The sequence below is a fragment of the Ambystoma mexicanum genome, chromosome 5p, assembly GCF_040938575.1.
Source record: "Ambystoma mexicanum isolate Mex_15411 chromosome 5p, UKY_AmexF1_1, whole genome shotgun sequence".
Taxonomy (NCBI): Eukaryota; Metazoa; Chordata; class Amphibia; order Caudata; family Ambystomatidae; genus Ambystoma; species Ambystoma mexicanum.
Window position 1 is genome coordinate 39,965,393 of NC_090930.1, and position 15,635 is coordinate 39,981,027.

At 47.4% G+C, this 15,635-nt stretch overlaps 1 protein-coding gene across 4 annotated transcripts in view; it reads left to right on the top strand.

The window, feature by feature from the left end:
• The window catches only part of NLGN3 (neuroligin 3), a 1,023,628-nt gene that overhangs the window by 315,621 nt on the left and 692,372 nt on the right, over positions 1-15,635 (top strand). For all 4 annotated transcript variants that reach the window (XM_069612391.1, XM_069612393.1, XM_069612394.1 and 1 more), the window contains exon 2: positions 2,183-2,284. The gene's annotated coding sequence lies outside the window, so the exon portion shown is untranslated. The remainder of the gene's footprint in view (positions 1-2,182; positions 2,285-15,635) is intronic.

Below are 15,635 nucleotides of genomic sequence, written 5' to 3' on the forward strand. Positions count from 1 at the left end.
CTCTGGCAGAGCACATTTGGCTGCATCACGGCAATCTTTTATGCTCTGTTTTTTTAATTTAGAAGTGGTTGAAGTGCGCTATGAATAATACATAGATATATTGCTTCTCTGCTATTTATAGTGCAGCTATAATACATGTAAAAACTAAGCCTCGATCTGTCAGAATGTTCACACCGTTTATGAAATAATTTCTATTATATTTTAACCATGCCAGTAAAGGGAATATACCAGTAGGAAGTGCCGCCTCCTATTAGAATCATGCAGTATAATTTGCCAGATGTTCTTATAAGCATCCTAGCTTCTAAAATATACCAGTAGGAAGCACGGCCTCTTATCAGAATCATGCAGTGTCATTTGCCAGATATTGTTATAAGCATCCTGGCTTCTGCAATATACAGTAGGAAGCACCACTGTCTATAAGAATCATACAGTGTCATTTGCCAGATGTTCTTATAAGCATCTTGGCTTCTGCAATATACCAGTAGGAAGCACCACCTCCTATCAAATTCATGCAGTGTCATTTGCCAGATGTTCTTATAAGCATCTTGGCTTCTGCAATGTACCAGTAGGAAGCACCACCTCCTGTCAGAATCATGCAGTGTCATTTGCCAGATGTTCTTATAAGCATCCTGGCTTCTGCAATATACCAGTAGGAAGCGCCACCACCTATCAGAATCATACAGTGCAATTTCCCAGATATTCTTATAAGCATTGTGGCTTCTGCAATATACCAGTAGGAAGCACTGCCTCTTATCAGAATCATGCAGTGTCATTTGCCAGATGTTCTTATAAGCATTCTGGCTCCTGCTGAAGTAGTTCACAGGAATTTCAGAACTGCTTCCCATGTAGGAATGTTAGGTGGGTTGCTAGGTTTCTCCCTCCTGTGCAGCCTTCACCATGTAGCACATGTCAGGTGGATTTCACCAGGTTGCACATTGGTTAAAGGCAGCCACGAGGGGTTTAACACTCAAAGCAAAGTTCTGTTCATAACCTTCATGATTTGACTCAGACGATTCTCTACAATTTCTAAACAATGAGCACCTATCATCAGATGGAAAAAGACACTTCATTTTGTGGTGTTAGCGATTTCCTTTCCAGGTAGTTGTGTGTGTGCGCCACACTCATACCACCACTACCCAAGTCACCCCCCTTCATGGTTAGTGTGACTGGGGCAATGAGGAAAACCCATCACCAACTCCCACTGAATTTCTCTATATAAGCAATTGATTGGAGAACTGGAAGGGTCTCCATACAACTTCCTCTGAGTCTTCTCCATCTGCTCCTCACACCATAGCAAGAATTTCTTACAACTGCTTATGATTAAAATAGCCTGAGGATCAGCCTGAGTATGTCCACGAGCAAGGTATCCATGTGCTTTCATATGGGTAAGCACTGCTAGTGGCCAATAATATGTCTGAAGTTCAGTCATCTGAACTGTCATAATCCATACAGAACCTGATCACACCCTCACTTTTGAGTACCAGACAGCTTGGTGTGAAACATGTACTACACCATCCTACAACTGATCACGTGCTATGACCCGGAACGTAGCAGGCTCAGAAAGACGACATTCTTCACTGATATGGTAGTAAATGTGTGGGACTCTGCTGAAGGAGGGCTGATGGTGGCAAATTCAGCAGCACAGTTCAGAAAGTCGCATGAAAGACACGGAGGAGTAATAGTAGTGCGAGATGACAAGTAGGACAGGAAGTTTTGTAGATTCCACGTTGTTCCAAGGACTAGATGGCACATAGGGTTCCGCATCTGCTGTGACTTCCCAAATGTCGATGTAACCACAATCTTAATGACATTTTGAATGATAATCAGTTATCCTATTTTGTGTACTTTCGTTTGTCTTCATGAGAATATGTGACGTATACCGACACCTGCTTATTGCTTTTCTCTCAAGTATATAGACATTTTAAATTAAATTTCAGACGGTATATGTCTTTTGATTTTCATGTCACAAAAATGTAAATTCAATGTTTAAATGAAAAGATACTTCTTCTATAATATTATGTGCAAATATAAAATCTAATCGTTTTCTCAATATAGCTTTTTGGAATCTGCCCACTGATCAGTAAGAGAGAGCTCACAGCAGTGCTTTGTGTGGCAAGCAAATATTACAACTAGTGAAAGGTCGCCTTTTTAAAACTCTTGTAATCGTTTCCATTTATTTTAGGTTCCTTGTATGGCGCTATATAGACGACGTCTCGTAGACTCTGACCTTGACAGAAAAAGGGGCAAAGCCGCCCGAAGTTAAGCTGAGCTCTGAAGCTTGAAGGTGAGTTCTTTGTGGCATGTGTCCTCAGCAAAAAGCGTGCTAGGTGTGATTTGTCCCCATACAGGATACTTGTCGGTTCTCCCTTCGTCACACACTGGAACCTTGCAGAGAGTCGGCTTTCCAATGCGAAAGGCCTGTTCTTAGGGGAAGTTCTTTCTGAATTAATTTGTTTTTGTAAAGAAGGAAGAGTCCTTGTCGGTGGAAACTATAAATTACGCTTCTTAATTTATTTGGGTGCTGTCAGAAGACGCTTTCCAATTTCTAGACCAATGTCAAGGTTTTAAATTAATTTGTCCTCTGAATGGGAGCCAACGCGCCGTCACGGTAGAAATAGGCGTCCTCAAGCTCAGGCCAAATATTGAAAGTGCCGCTGAATATGGTACTATATGTGTCTGGGATGGTTGTCACTTTGTGGAGCACTCTGATTTAATGTTGTGTGGCCAATGGGGGCATTTTAACCCTGGATTTTAGCTTCAATTGAGTAGAACCTTGTTCTCTTCTTTGTTTATCCGTAAATGGGCTGCTCGACTGCATTCATTCCAGGGCTAGGAGGAATATGATGGGGAAAGTCTTCTGTGCAGGGAACACCATTGCATGCTGGGAGAGGATCTTGCAGCCTCTGTGCATAGAAGTAAAGGCAGGTTGGGAGACGTGATAGAGAACTCTAGTGTTTCTCCGCATCAGGTGTAGTCTCTCAATATTCGGAAGGACTGGTACTGGCAATCGTTGCAGTGTAGATGTGTCCCAATATTATGGCAACCACCATAAAAACTGCCAAGATTCTAGCAACTCAAAGGGAGTTTGGCTCAATGGACCATATGTGTTTTTATCAGCTATATTTCCTCTATAACTGTGTGACCATGCGGTTATGCTATGTTATATGGCATTTGTATAGCTCAGACTACCTTTGGTATGGCCTCAAGGTGCTGTGGGGTGAATGTCCATGGAGGACTGAGATGTGGGATTTGAAGGCTAAGTGATATACATATGGAACTACTATACTTGTTTGGGACATTAATTGATTGTTTGGGACATTAATTGACGTGACTGCTTTCCCGATATTAGCTTCTTCTTACCAGCTTTTCCCATTGAACTCTTTTTAATGGAATGAACTTATGCCAGAGCGTTTGGCCTTCTGTTGTGATGTGATTACCTCCATTGCTTTGTAAAAAATGCTCTCGTTGTTGACTAATGAATGTTGCTGCTATTGCCATTGCTCTGCCAGAATTATAGGTTTATTGCAGCAGGTAACTACATTTATTTTCTATATTTGTTAATCCTGCATGTAACTAGTGGATCTCCATTCTCTTTGGCAAGACCCATTTTTCTCTGCTGCTCATAAATATTGCTTCCTATAGTGTTGTTTTTTGGGTATGAATATCATTATTAAACCATCCGATCTCTTCAAAGGTTTTCCACATATATCAGGGGCACAAGTAGAATACATACATGCATAAGTGCTATGGTTTCAAAATAGTTGTCATGCTATTAATTAACATTAACATTCCACTTTTCAGAATTTAACCAGCAGCCTGTTACCAGTCGTCCATATATGACGTATATGAGGTTAATTCATTTCAATTGGCTTTTATTTGACAATGCAGTCATTTGCCATACATACATGCTTTAAACAACATACAATGTACACAGTGGTTTAAGGATCACAGTTCATTAAAATCCAGTGCAAGAGATAAATACAAAATCATTATTAAAACCTGGGATATGCTTCAAAGTTCATAATGCTCGGATTAAATACACATAATGGTGGCTCCGATATTGATGTATAATTTAACAGTCTCATGAAGAGCAAATTGATAGTGAAGTCTTGCATCTGTGTTGCCCTTATTTGCAGTGCCTGTTGAAGATAGCTTGCTACAAAGAACACCACTTTTGTGTCGTTGCTGCGCCTGAAGAGCTGGAGCGTGTTAATTATTCGACGTATGGCATGCGTGTTGCATATGGTTTTTAAGAACGTACATCGTGCTACGCGGTAGCCCTGACAGAAGAATAGGAAATGGTTCAAGGATTCCTTGGCAGGTCCACAAACTAGGCATGACTAATGTCCATCTGATGCCCATTTTTGAGTGTGGCATGCCAAGTTCAATTGGGAGAATCTAAACCTCAAGTAGAAGCTGAGCGCGAGTGATTGGTTGACGTGGTCTAGATATTATTTTTCACGCCCCATGATGGACTTATTTGGCCGGTATGTGATTTCTTTAACTAGTGCCATGCAACCATTGGCTAACACTGCCTCAGTCATTCTTGTGAGGTATGTTTAGCTTTTGCCGGGTCTCCTGCGATGATTCCTTGGGGATTCAGCCAAAGGTCTCCCAATTCCATTTGCATCAGGAGTTTTTTGACATTCTGGAACCAAGGCCGGGATCTACTGCTCTCGGCATCCAGTAGATGGATAAGGACTTCACAATAGGTCTATAACTCTGGAACCAGCCACAGCCTCGCAGTAGAATACCGTCCAAATAGAACATATTTCTGGATTAGTCTGAGGCTCAATTCTAAATTAATGGGGATGCTCGAACATGATTTTGACAACGCTAGACTTTTTTCATGGAAGATCTGTCTGCCAAACCCAATTTCTGATTGTCCCAATGGCCCAAATATCAGCCCTGTTGATCGATGCTGACTTGGTCTGGGCGGTGTACATTGTGACGGCAGGTGCGATGGGGCCTTGGCCATGTGTGAGGAAAAATCTCATTATTGCCCCCCCTATTTTTTCGAAAGCTGGGCTAGATGTTCGCACCTGCGATGGCCTGTTGCCTTGATCATTACATCCCATGCCTAGTTAATCATAGTGTCTCACTTGTTCGAGGGGGGAGCCATTGATAGCCATCTAGAGTTTCACAAATTTGCTACATTTTAGGTGAAACACCAATAGCTTGCTTTTCTCTACATTGATCTCAAGATGGAGATCCAAGTATGCCTCAGCTAAAGACTCAAGGGTGATCATGAGCCCGCTTGCAGATGTGGATAAGAGAACTGCATCGTCTGCAAAGAGAAGTATCGGGCAGGCCAGGTCGTATGAGGTTAATAGTTGTGAGGATCAGGTGTCCGTGCGGTTGCTTTTGAGTGCACCTGTGTGCCACATGCAAAATGCAAAATTTGTGAAGGGGAAAAAGTACTTTTCAGCCCCAGGCATACTGCAATATGTATTAGGAATGGTCACAACTGCTTTATAATAACCATGTAACTATAGTGTCTATGTAAGTTTGGAATAGACGACACACATGAATGATACCCTTTCCTCCAGGTCTCCATAGGAAAGTGTTTCAATGCCTTGTTTCATAGGCGTGGGCCGACCCTGGTGTGTGCTGGCCCTTTAAGATGTTCACACACTTTGGGCCTCACTACGCGTTATTAAGGCCAAACTGAATTCGCATTACTGCATGCAGTAGCAATAATTTCCTGAATAATTAAGGGATATTCTCACTCGCCATTTTGAAGTCCCATATGAGTCTATTGAGGATAGGCCGAATTATCGCGTTTGGTCATTCACCTGCTCTGTTACCACCATTTTACATAGGGGTAACTCCTTCACTTACAGGATGTCAGTTTTTTGTACATCGTTATTTATTTATTTATTTATTTATTTAATTATTTGTTTGTTTGTTTGTTTAGTTAGTTATTTAGTTATTTAGTTATTTAGTTATTTTGTTATTTATATATAATACAGTGTAGTGCAATGTAGTTCAATACAATGCACTTAATTCGCCATGCACTTAACTTTGCAAAACCCAATAAGATAAAATAAGTATGATAAAGCGTAACTTCAATCCCGTTCCCAATTTCATCAAGTGTTTCACGGGGCAATTCATTAAAGACGTGCAGACAGGTCTAAGTGATGGGGCTGATCTAAAAATGTTATGATACCACGGTACCAGGGATACCAAAAAGATACCCCGAGGGCAGGGATCGCAATATCATTAATCAGGTCAGAGGGTTTTAACGTGCTGCCAGACCCTAAATAAGGCAAGCGGTACTGAAATGGAGTAAGAATTTAAGCAGTAGTCCCAGAAAGACTCTCCATGTCATATTGAGTGGTATCACACATATTGCATTTGTGTTTTGTATGCTAAGAATTTTGTATGTTGTGTAAAGTCCAAATTATGGATTATATCACAATAAAATCATCATTATTATTTATTTATTTATTGTTCGCTTGTTAGGCGCTTATACGGCACTACAGTTCCCAAGCACCCACAGGGCAAAGGGAGGGAACAATGTAGTGAATCACATTAAAAAGCACAATATTTAAAAGTAGTGGAGGGAAAAAGGAAAAAATGACAGACTTACTGTGCCTTGTGAGTATTCTGAAAGTGCAAGTGCTACAAGGAAGAGGGAAGAGGGGATAAGTGCTGGGGTGTCTGGGCTCATGGCTGAGCCACAGATGAAGTGTGTGGTATGGTGAGTGCTACACGGCGGGAGCCGGGTTAGTTGTAAGTGCAAACCTCCACAGCGCAGGGAGTGCCAAGGTAAGTGCTGAGGGTAGACAGGAGCTGGGGCGATTCGGGTTGCGAGGGCAGGGACCCGTAATTTAAGAAAGTCCTGCTCAAGGCACAGGAGCAGGCTGTTCCACAGGAGGGAGCCAGCTGAGGGAAGCGATCGACCACCTCCCCACTGTTTAGTGAAGCGCTTTACACACACGGAATTGGTGCCAGAGGAGCACAGGGTTCTAGAGGGGGAATATTTAGTCAGAAAGAGTTGCAGATAATGTGGACCCCGGCCACAGACAGCCTTGTGGATGATACAGGGGGATTTGAATTTAATCTGTGCTGCGGCTAGGAGCCAGTGAAGACTTTGTGGGGCAGGAGAGATGTGGTACCTGGGCTTGAGGGCAATGATAAGTCTTGCTGCCCTATTCTGGATTTGCTGGCGGGGTCACAGAGTGGAAGCAGGAAGATTCAGGAGAAGGCTGTTACAGTAGTCAAGTCTAGAGAGAACAAGGGCTCGGGTAATATTGAGCTTCTGGGGAAAGTGAGGAAAATAAGAATTCCTTTGAGAAGCAAGAGCTGAAAGTGTGACTTCTTGGAAATGTCCTGAGCGTGAGGGAGGAAGGAGAGAGAGCAGACGAAGATGACTCCAAGGTTTTTGGCTTCTTTTTGGTTCTCTCACTGTTTCTTAGGTTGTGGCTCGTGTTCTGTAATACTGGTCCCCCGCTCAGCGCCTTGGTGCTTTCGGGCCATAGTTCACACTTTATAAATTGTAAATAAATAAATAAAAGCCGGGGAGAGCACAAGGAGGAAGGCCAGAGTGAAGGGAAGAAGGAGTGAGCAGGGGTCCTGATAGGAAGGATCTCAGTGTTACGGGCATTGAGGCAGAGATCGTTGGAAGTGCCCCAGGACTGGAAGGCAGATAGGCAGTCAAGGATGATGGAAAGTGCAAGAGGGTCTGCAGGAAGTTGTGTATCATCTCCATGGCACTGGAAGTTGGAGGAAAAGGAGACAATGAGGCGTGCAAGCAGAGCAAGGTAGATGTTAAATAGCCACGGGAAGTGGATATAACCCTGGGGGACAGCCACAGGTGGTGAAGGAAATAGGAGAGGAGAAGGTTCCCAGGATGACTTGGGATGAGCTGTCAGTTAGGAAGGCTGTCACCCAGTCCAGTGCCCGTTCATAGATACCAAGGGTATGGTAGAGGCTTTGTATGAGGATGGAGTGGTTGACTGTGTCAAAAGCAGAGGAGAGATCAAGAAGGAGGAAGACAGCAGGGGAGTTGGAGTCCAGACATGTGAGCAGTTCTTCACAGGTGTGCAGAAAAGCAGTTTCCGTGCCTCTGGATGCTCGGACTCCCGATTTATGGTCGTGGAGACCACCAACAAGTTTGGGGTGCTAGTTGAGTTGGGGCAATTGCAGTTTCTCCAGCAACCTCCCCAGGAAGGGGGTGATGGAAAAAGGGTGGTAGTTGGCAGGACAAGTAGGTTCTGCCAAAGGTATTTTTAGGGGAGTCGGCACAAGATAGTGCTTCAGGGAGGAGTGGAAGATCCAGTGGCAAATGGGTCAAGAGAGCCAGTCGTATCCTGGATGGTCCTGGATGAGTAAGGGGGGGAACCTGTTTAGAAGAGACCTTCATGGAGCGGACAACTCTGGTAACTTATTCAGGTGTAACAGGAGAGAAGAAGGAGAGGGAGGAAGCAGGGGGGTGAGGGGCCAAGGGAGGCAAGGGGGTGTGGGCTGGGTTGGGAGGGTGAGTAACAAGGGTGTTCAGGATGTCCTGAGTTTTGGTGGCAAAGTGAGTGGCCAATGCATTGCAGAGCGCCTGGGAAGGCCACTGGGAGGAGGAGACTGCGGAAGGGTTGGTTAATTCCCTGCAGATCTTGACGAATTCAGTCATTATTGGATGCACCGGAAACCCATGCCTGTATGTGGACTATTTTCTTGGCACGAACGGAGAGTCTGTATTGCCTTTGGAGAGGGGGCAGGCTTGTTTGTCAGAGGATGAGCCTGAGGTTATCCACTTCCATTCTGCCGCCCTGCAGTTTTGTTTCAGGGGAGTATGTTTGGTGTTGTACCTGGTGTTACGCTTTTAGACAGATTTCAGGTGGATCCTCATGGCTGGGGCAAGAATGTCAAGGGTATTGGTGATGGACAAGTGGAGTGAGAGCAGAGTCAGAGATAGGTGGGTGAGTGGGGATGAAGGTGGAAGCGAAAGCAGCAGCTGACACTCGTTTCATCAGGCAGATGATAGTGAACGAGTTTTGCAGGGTTTTTCGGAGAGCGGTCAGAGGGCCAAAGGGACCCAGGTGGGAGAAAAGTAGAGAACGGTCTGACCAGGGGAGAGGGGTGACTAGTGGGGGGGGAGAAAGAGGTCAGAGTGTATGTGGGCATACAGAGTGTGTCCAACTGAGTGGGTTGGGCCAGAAGGGAGAATGGAGAGGGAAAGCATGGTGCAAAGATTGATGAAGAGAGTGGATGCTGAGCCAGGGGAGTCCAGTTGGATGTTGAAATCATGCAAGAGGGGGAGGTTGAAGGTGGATGAAAGTAAGGAAGAACAGAAATCAGGCAATTCGGAGAGGAACAGGGTGGTGCGCCTGGAGGCCGGTAAATGGTAGGAATGGTCAGGGTGGAGATGGCAGAGATGACCAATTTACATACCAGGCTCTTAAGGAAGAGTGGAGGTTTGTGGATACAATTTAAGCAGTAACCCACTCAGGGAACATTAAGGCAACCCCACCGCCAGTGCAGTGAGTTTGAGATTTGGAGATCACCTTGAAGCCGTCAAGGAGGAAGGAGTCAAAATCAGTGACTGAGCTGCATTGAACCAAGTCTCAATAAGAGCGAGAATGTTGGGGTCAATGTCTTCAAGAAGGAGGCAGATGTCAGCAGTGTGTTTGTTGGCTGAGCGGGCTTTCAGAATCGGCAGATGGAAGAGGTCTCTGCCTTTGAAGGTTTTCTGAGGTGGGGTACAGGGGTCTGGTACTTGACCACAATGTGCCTGTTTTGCTCCATGAACTTCTGAACACCCGGGTGAAGCGGCTCTCCTCTGCGCGAATCTGAAATCATATTTTGGGGGTAGGAAATGTGCTGTATTTGAATGGAATTTTGGGGGCTGGGAAAGGTGTTAATCCTCGATAGATTTTGGGGGTAAGAAATATGTTGAGTCAGAAATGTGCTACACATCAATGGAAGCAATTTGTCCGACGAGAAAGTGGATAAATAAATAATGAAAGGGTTGCATTTGATTCATATGGAGTTTGGCAACATGTCATGCTCTATTGCATATGAGTGCGGGCTTTGCCGTTGCACGTAGACACTTGAGGCGGGAACGTTATCGCACTAGAAGGACCTGAGGAGGGGCTCTGTATCACTCCACGATCCCCAGAGAGGTTGGGTGCTTATTACACTTAGATCGCGTGGGAGATCAAGCACTGCTCTTGGCACCTAGTTGGAATCCAGGGGGTAAACAATGTTGAATGTATAGCTAACCCATGTATTTCTATCGCATGCCGCACCTTCAGAACTTAGCCAAAGGCACAGCCTCGCCCCCACACACATTTGCTTTCATATTCAACTCAAGCACTTTTGCACAGAACCCCTACCATTAGAATGCTGCTACATTTCACGATAAAAAAAATTCTAACTGTACCTACACATATATCAGTCTATCCTCTCGCACACACCCTCCCGCTTAGCTCCTAGTATAGCTCCTTCCACCCATCCACATGCCATTCAGACATGCGTGATTAGCAGGGTCTTGGCCATCCTCTCATAGCTTTAATGGCCGAAATGCACACACGCAACATAGCACCTCCCAATGTCCCATACTTTGGATTTTGGTCCCTGCGAGGACGTTGAACTAGCAGCGCGTTCGGCCCATAATTTTGGTGAATGCACCTATGGTTGAGTCTGGTCTTCAGCCTGACTGCAAAGCGCTTGTATTTCTTTGCTTTTCCACTGATGACATGAGAAGGAGTCCAGAGTGAGGGCTCTCAGAGGGACTGCAGTGCTATCGCTTCAGAAGTCACAGTCATGAATAAGACCACCTTAACTCCCAGAACCCTCTGGCCCTCTAAGCCCCTACTCCCCTCCCACTGGTACCTCGCCGGGCACCTTCTGCGTGGGGTGCCTGTGTCTTTCTCTTCTAGGGTCTGGTGTGGCTCTGCAGAACAGTCATAGGCAGCACGCAATCGTCATGGGTGATAGAAACTGGTAAAACTAGGACCTTTCCAAAGTTCACTGTGTCAAGAGCAACCGAGAAGTCCCGAATATGCCAGGCTGGTGCCGCCTCCACTCTACAGACGAAAGCCACTTGCAATGAATTCTGTTTGACTGTAGATGCAGGCCTGCCAAGTGTCACACATCTAGTGTGACACTCTCACCGCTTCATGCGCAATGATTCATTCTGGCACTGTCACACAAAGGAGTGGTGTTGGATCAGGAGAAGCATAGTGTATTGATGCTTCACCAATCCTTATTGGCAATCTTTCCCTGCCAATGACCTCCTTTCACAGCCCTTATCTTAAACATGTGGGACTCTTCTCCTCCTTGAAAACCCATTAAACTAGATGTTCTCTGCTGTCTACCCCATAGTGCTTTGGTGTCACTGTCAGTGTGCTTCACCCGAAGTCCCGTTAAATGCCAATGAAAGCATCACACAAAATGCATGGACATGCCTCCAACAGGCACGCTCCTGGAAAGGCCACACACACACACATTGTACAATGATCAGATCTAGGATTCTACCTGTAGGGTCTTGAATGTAAGTGATCTTGTATAGTCTACGTCTGCCACTATTGGAGGCCTCACTGCGCTTGGCTCCGTAAGATTAAAGTGCAGTGGGAAAGGCTGATGCAAAACCTGTGGTGTTGATGGGTGCAGGTCGGACGTGCCTGGCTCCTGAGTGCCCGTCTGCTTTCTCTGGGTTCAGTGGAGCAACTTGGGAGAATCTTCCCCATAGGGAAGAGCCCGAGATCTCATAAACTGATGTGGGAGAGCGCAGGAGGGCGGAAGCGCAGAGCTTAGCCGTGGCTTGATTAGTGTTGATGTGCTAGCGGCTAGGCCTATGGTGGCCATCTGTGGGGGGCGGGTCTGTGTGTGTAGTGGAAGGTGGTAGGAGATCTTAGAGGAGGAGTCAAGAGAATGTGGGAATGGGTCTTACAAGGCAAAGCAACCTGTACCCGCGCACTCCCAGCAGTGGCATTCTGTCTGCATACAGCTCCCCCTACCTCCCAGGCCAGGCTGAAGATGTGTGGGGGGCCATTTTGACATGATGGGCGGGGGACCCCTGCTTTGAGTGAAAACAGTCTGAGGCACCCCCAAGGTGGCATATATCACTGTGGTGACATAGATAAGGTTAATAACCACTGATTATCACGAGATGGCCAGCCAGCAGGGAGCTTAAACACCAAGGGCCCGATTCATGGAATTCTTTGCGTGGTGAATAAGGTCTTTGTGTGCCAAAATGCGTGCAAAATCCTGTTTGTCAATTCTTGGATTCGACTGTGCTGCACTTTTTTGTACTTTGTTGGGACTTTCCACAGGCTTGGCCCGTCACTGCGAGCGTCCAAGCGCCTTGCATGAGACACCACGCAGAGCCTTGTCGTAGCATACGCAGAGGGCAGGGAAAGGTGCAGAACTCATAAAATGAGGAAGAACAATTGAAAAAGTGGGCGTTATGAGGGACGGCCCGCAGTCAGTTCATTGCCCTCCCACTTTTGTGCAGAACAATATGTATTCATGGATCTGACCGTGCAACCTCTCGGCAGGGAAATGTCCATGCAAAGTCCTCATACTATCCACCACCCGAAGGCAGGCGTACGGACACTTGCACATAGGATTTACTGCACAGAGGAATGATTGGGTGTCGGATTAAGAGGTGCGTGTACGCAGTCGGGGTTCTGATCTAGCTTAGGGGTGTGCGTATGCAGTGCTGCGGGGTGCAGGAACGGTTTACAGGAGTTTGCATGCAGATTTTCGGAGTTTTACCCGAGTTACGATAAATCGTACACATGTTATTGGGGCGCTGGGAACAGTAAACGGGGACCCCGCGCAGTGTCCCTGATATGCAGGCCTGCTACCGGGGGACCAAACACACAGTTTTAAGGGTGCATGTATTCGCACCCAGGGAGCATGCAAAGGTAGTTGTTTCTGGCTATATTTGCTTTGCGCAGGGGCGTGTTGGGGGGCGTTCCGGCTGCGACTTGCGTAAACGGTTATTTTGCGTGAACATTCCATGAATATGCAGAGCACTGAGAAAAACGTCTGCGTGCAGGCTAGCGCATGGTCGCCCTCGGCGGCAGGCTTTGCAGGATCTTTGTGCACTATTCCATGAGTCAGGCCCTAAATACCCACTGAATAGCTATAAACCCTGATGTGGCAGAGACAGTGTTAGAAGGCAATGAAGTGATAACACTTCTGTTTACCCCCGAGGGAAGTGACGGCCGGAAGGGCTCAAGGAGACGCAGCTTGTAATGCGAGGGCTGCAAAGAGCACATTTTAAGCACCAGAGCAAAAACAGAGGTAGGAATTTATTCCCGTGCTACAAGACTGCTTACTGGCAACATGGGGGCAGTTGCTGGCCCCGCCCCCCCAGAGGCTCGAAACCCCTTTCCTTTGAAAGGGGTTGGAAGGCCCTGATTCCATCCTTATCTGTGAGAGGTGACATCACTGAGCCTGGCGCAATATCAGTAGTAGACTTGCACTGGGGTGTTGAGGGCATGGCAGTTTCAACCCTTCCCATCCAAGTGTGTAATGCTGGGGGTGGGGAGCCGGGTGACCCCCCGACACCCACCCCCCCCCCCTCCGCGCTCAAACATGTGTGACTAAATAAATGCCGGGCTTTGAGAAACCCCATCTGAGGGCATGTGAGTGATTCTGCAGGAAATGCTGGTTTCCATGGTAACCGTCCTCCGCATCGCTGCAGCGAGACCCGTGCAATTGCCTGCAGTCGATATCTCAATGGGGTTTGTGGTCAAATCACATTTCCCCTGATCGATTTCTGGGAAATCAAACCCTGGGTTTATGCTTTTTTGTCAGTTTCGTGCTCAGGCGTCTGAGAAGAGGAGGCATTGATCTCCTTGGAAACCCACGGGCCGGATGTAATCAGAAGCAGCTGTGCGCGGGGTCCTCGTGCACCAGTGCGCACGCTGCCTGGGCGGAGCAGGGCACTTCCAGGGGGGCGCTCGTGTGCTTGAGAGCCACCGCGGATCTGCTCAAGGGGCAGATCGTGCCAAGGGCCATTGGGCACAAGTGCAGCCGCCTGAGCAGCACAATTCACCGTAAATCCCATTAAATGCCCAGGCATGGCTGGGCGCAGAGCTGGAAGATGGCTATATCTCAGTGGGGCGGCGTCAGGGTCTTTCAGACTTTTTAGGTGATGGGGGCCTCAAGCTTCAGGGGGGGGGGCAGCCATTGCCCCCATGTTGCCATTCGGCAGTCTTATAATACAGCAATATATCCATTTCTATATAACTTTCATTCTAGGGGTTCAAATGTGCGCTTTGGAGCACTCGTCTTACAAGTTGCGTTTGCTGAAGCCCTTCCGGCCATCACTTCACACAGGGTGTACAGAAGTATCGTCACCTTGTTTCCTTTTAAACTGGTTCCTCCACATTGGCGCTTGCTTACACCGGAGGATTTATAGCTTTTCAGAGGGCATTTAGTGTTTCAGGGGGACAATTATGTTTGCTGCCCCCCAACGTTTGTGGTAGGGGCCCTTTTCATTTACTTGTCATGTCGTCCCCCAACATTTTCAGCAAAGTGACTCCACTGGCTCCCGAGCATCTTCAAACCAGCCTGCGGGCAGCTGCGGGGGCAGCCTGCCCTCTGGCGATATTTGTGCACCTTCTGAGTAGTGAAACATGCGTGTGCGTGCAGCGCTATGAAGTGAAAACAAGACTATCCACGCAGAACACACGTGCAATGTTGAAAACAGGAGCATTTCACAAACAGCATGTGGGAATGTGGGGCTCGCTGTTCCCGACTTATTGCGGGATATGCCTTGCGTGCCAAGCGGATACTGCACCGTCAGAGGTGTGGCAAAGGGTGGGGGGGGGGCACATGTCTGAGCTCATCCCTGCTTCACAAAGTCTTCTCCTGGGCCTTCCCTGACCAGGCTCAAGCCGGACACCAGCACAAGACTTGTGATTTGGGACCCGTGCAAGGCGAGCTGCAGGCACAGCTCCGTTTAGTGCCATTATACGTCCTCAAACCTTTGTAGAGGTTGAAATGTAAAAACAGCAGCCCAAGGGATGGAGCCTGTAAGGGCTGCCCGATAGATTGCCCCATGCGGGTGGCCTTCCATGGCCGCCTATGCAGACCTTGGTATCACACAAGCGAGAAGACCTGGCCAGCATAGCCTAACGCAGCCATGCACCAACACCCGGCCCTCCATGTGAATCAAGGTACCTGCGTGTTGGATGGCTCTGCCTAGCGCCTAGCATCGCCCTACACCAACACTCGGCCCTCCATGTGAATCAAGGTACCTGCGTGTTGGATGGCTCTGCCTAGCGCCTAGCACCGCCCTACACCAACACTCGGCCCTCCATGTGAATCAAGGTACCTGCGTGTTGGATGGCTCTGTATAGCGCCTAGCGCCGCCCTACAAAAATACTCGGACCCTACATTTGAATCAAGGTACGTGCATGTTGCATGGCTATGCCTAGTGCCTAGCGCAGCCCTACACCAACACCCGGGCCCTCCATGTGAATCAAGGTACCTGCGTGTTGGATGGCTCTGCCTAGCGCCTAGCACCGCCCTACACCAACACCCGGCCCCTCCATGTGAATCAAGGTACCTGCGTGTTGGATGGCTCTGCCTAGCGCCTAGCACCGCCCTACACCAACACCTGGCCCCTCCATGTGAATCAAGGTACCTGCGTGTTGGATGGCTCTGTATAGCGC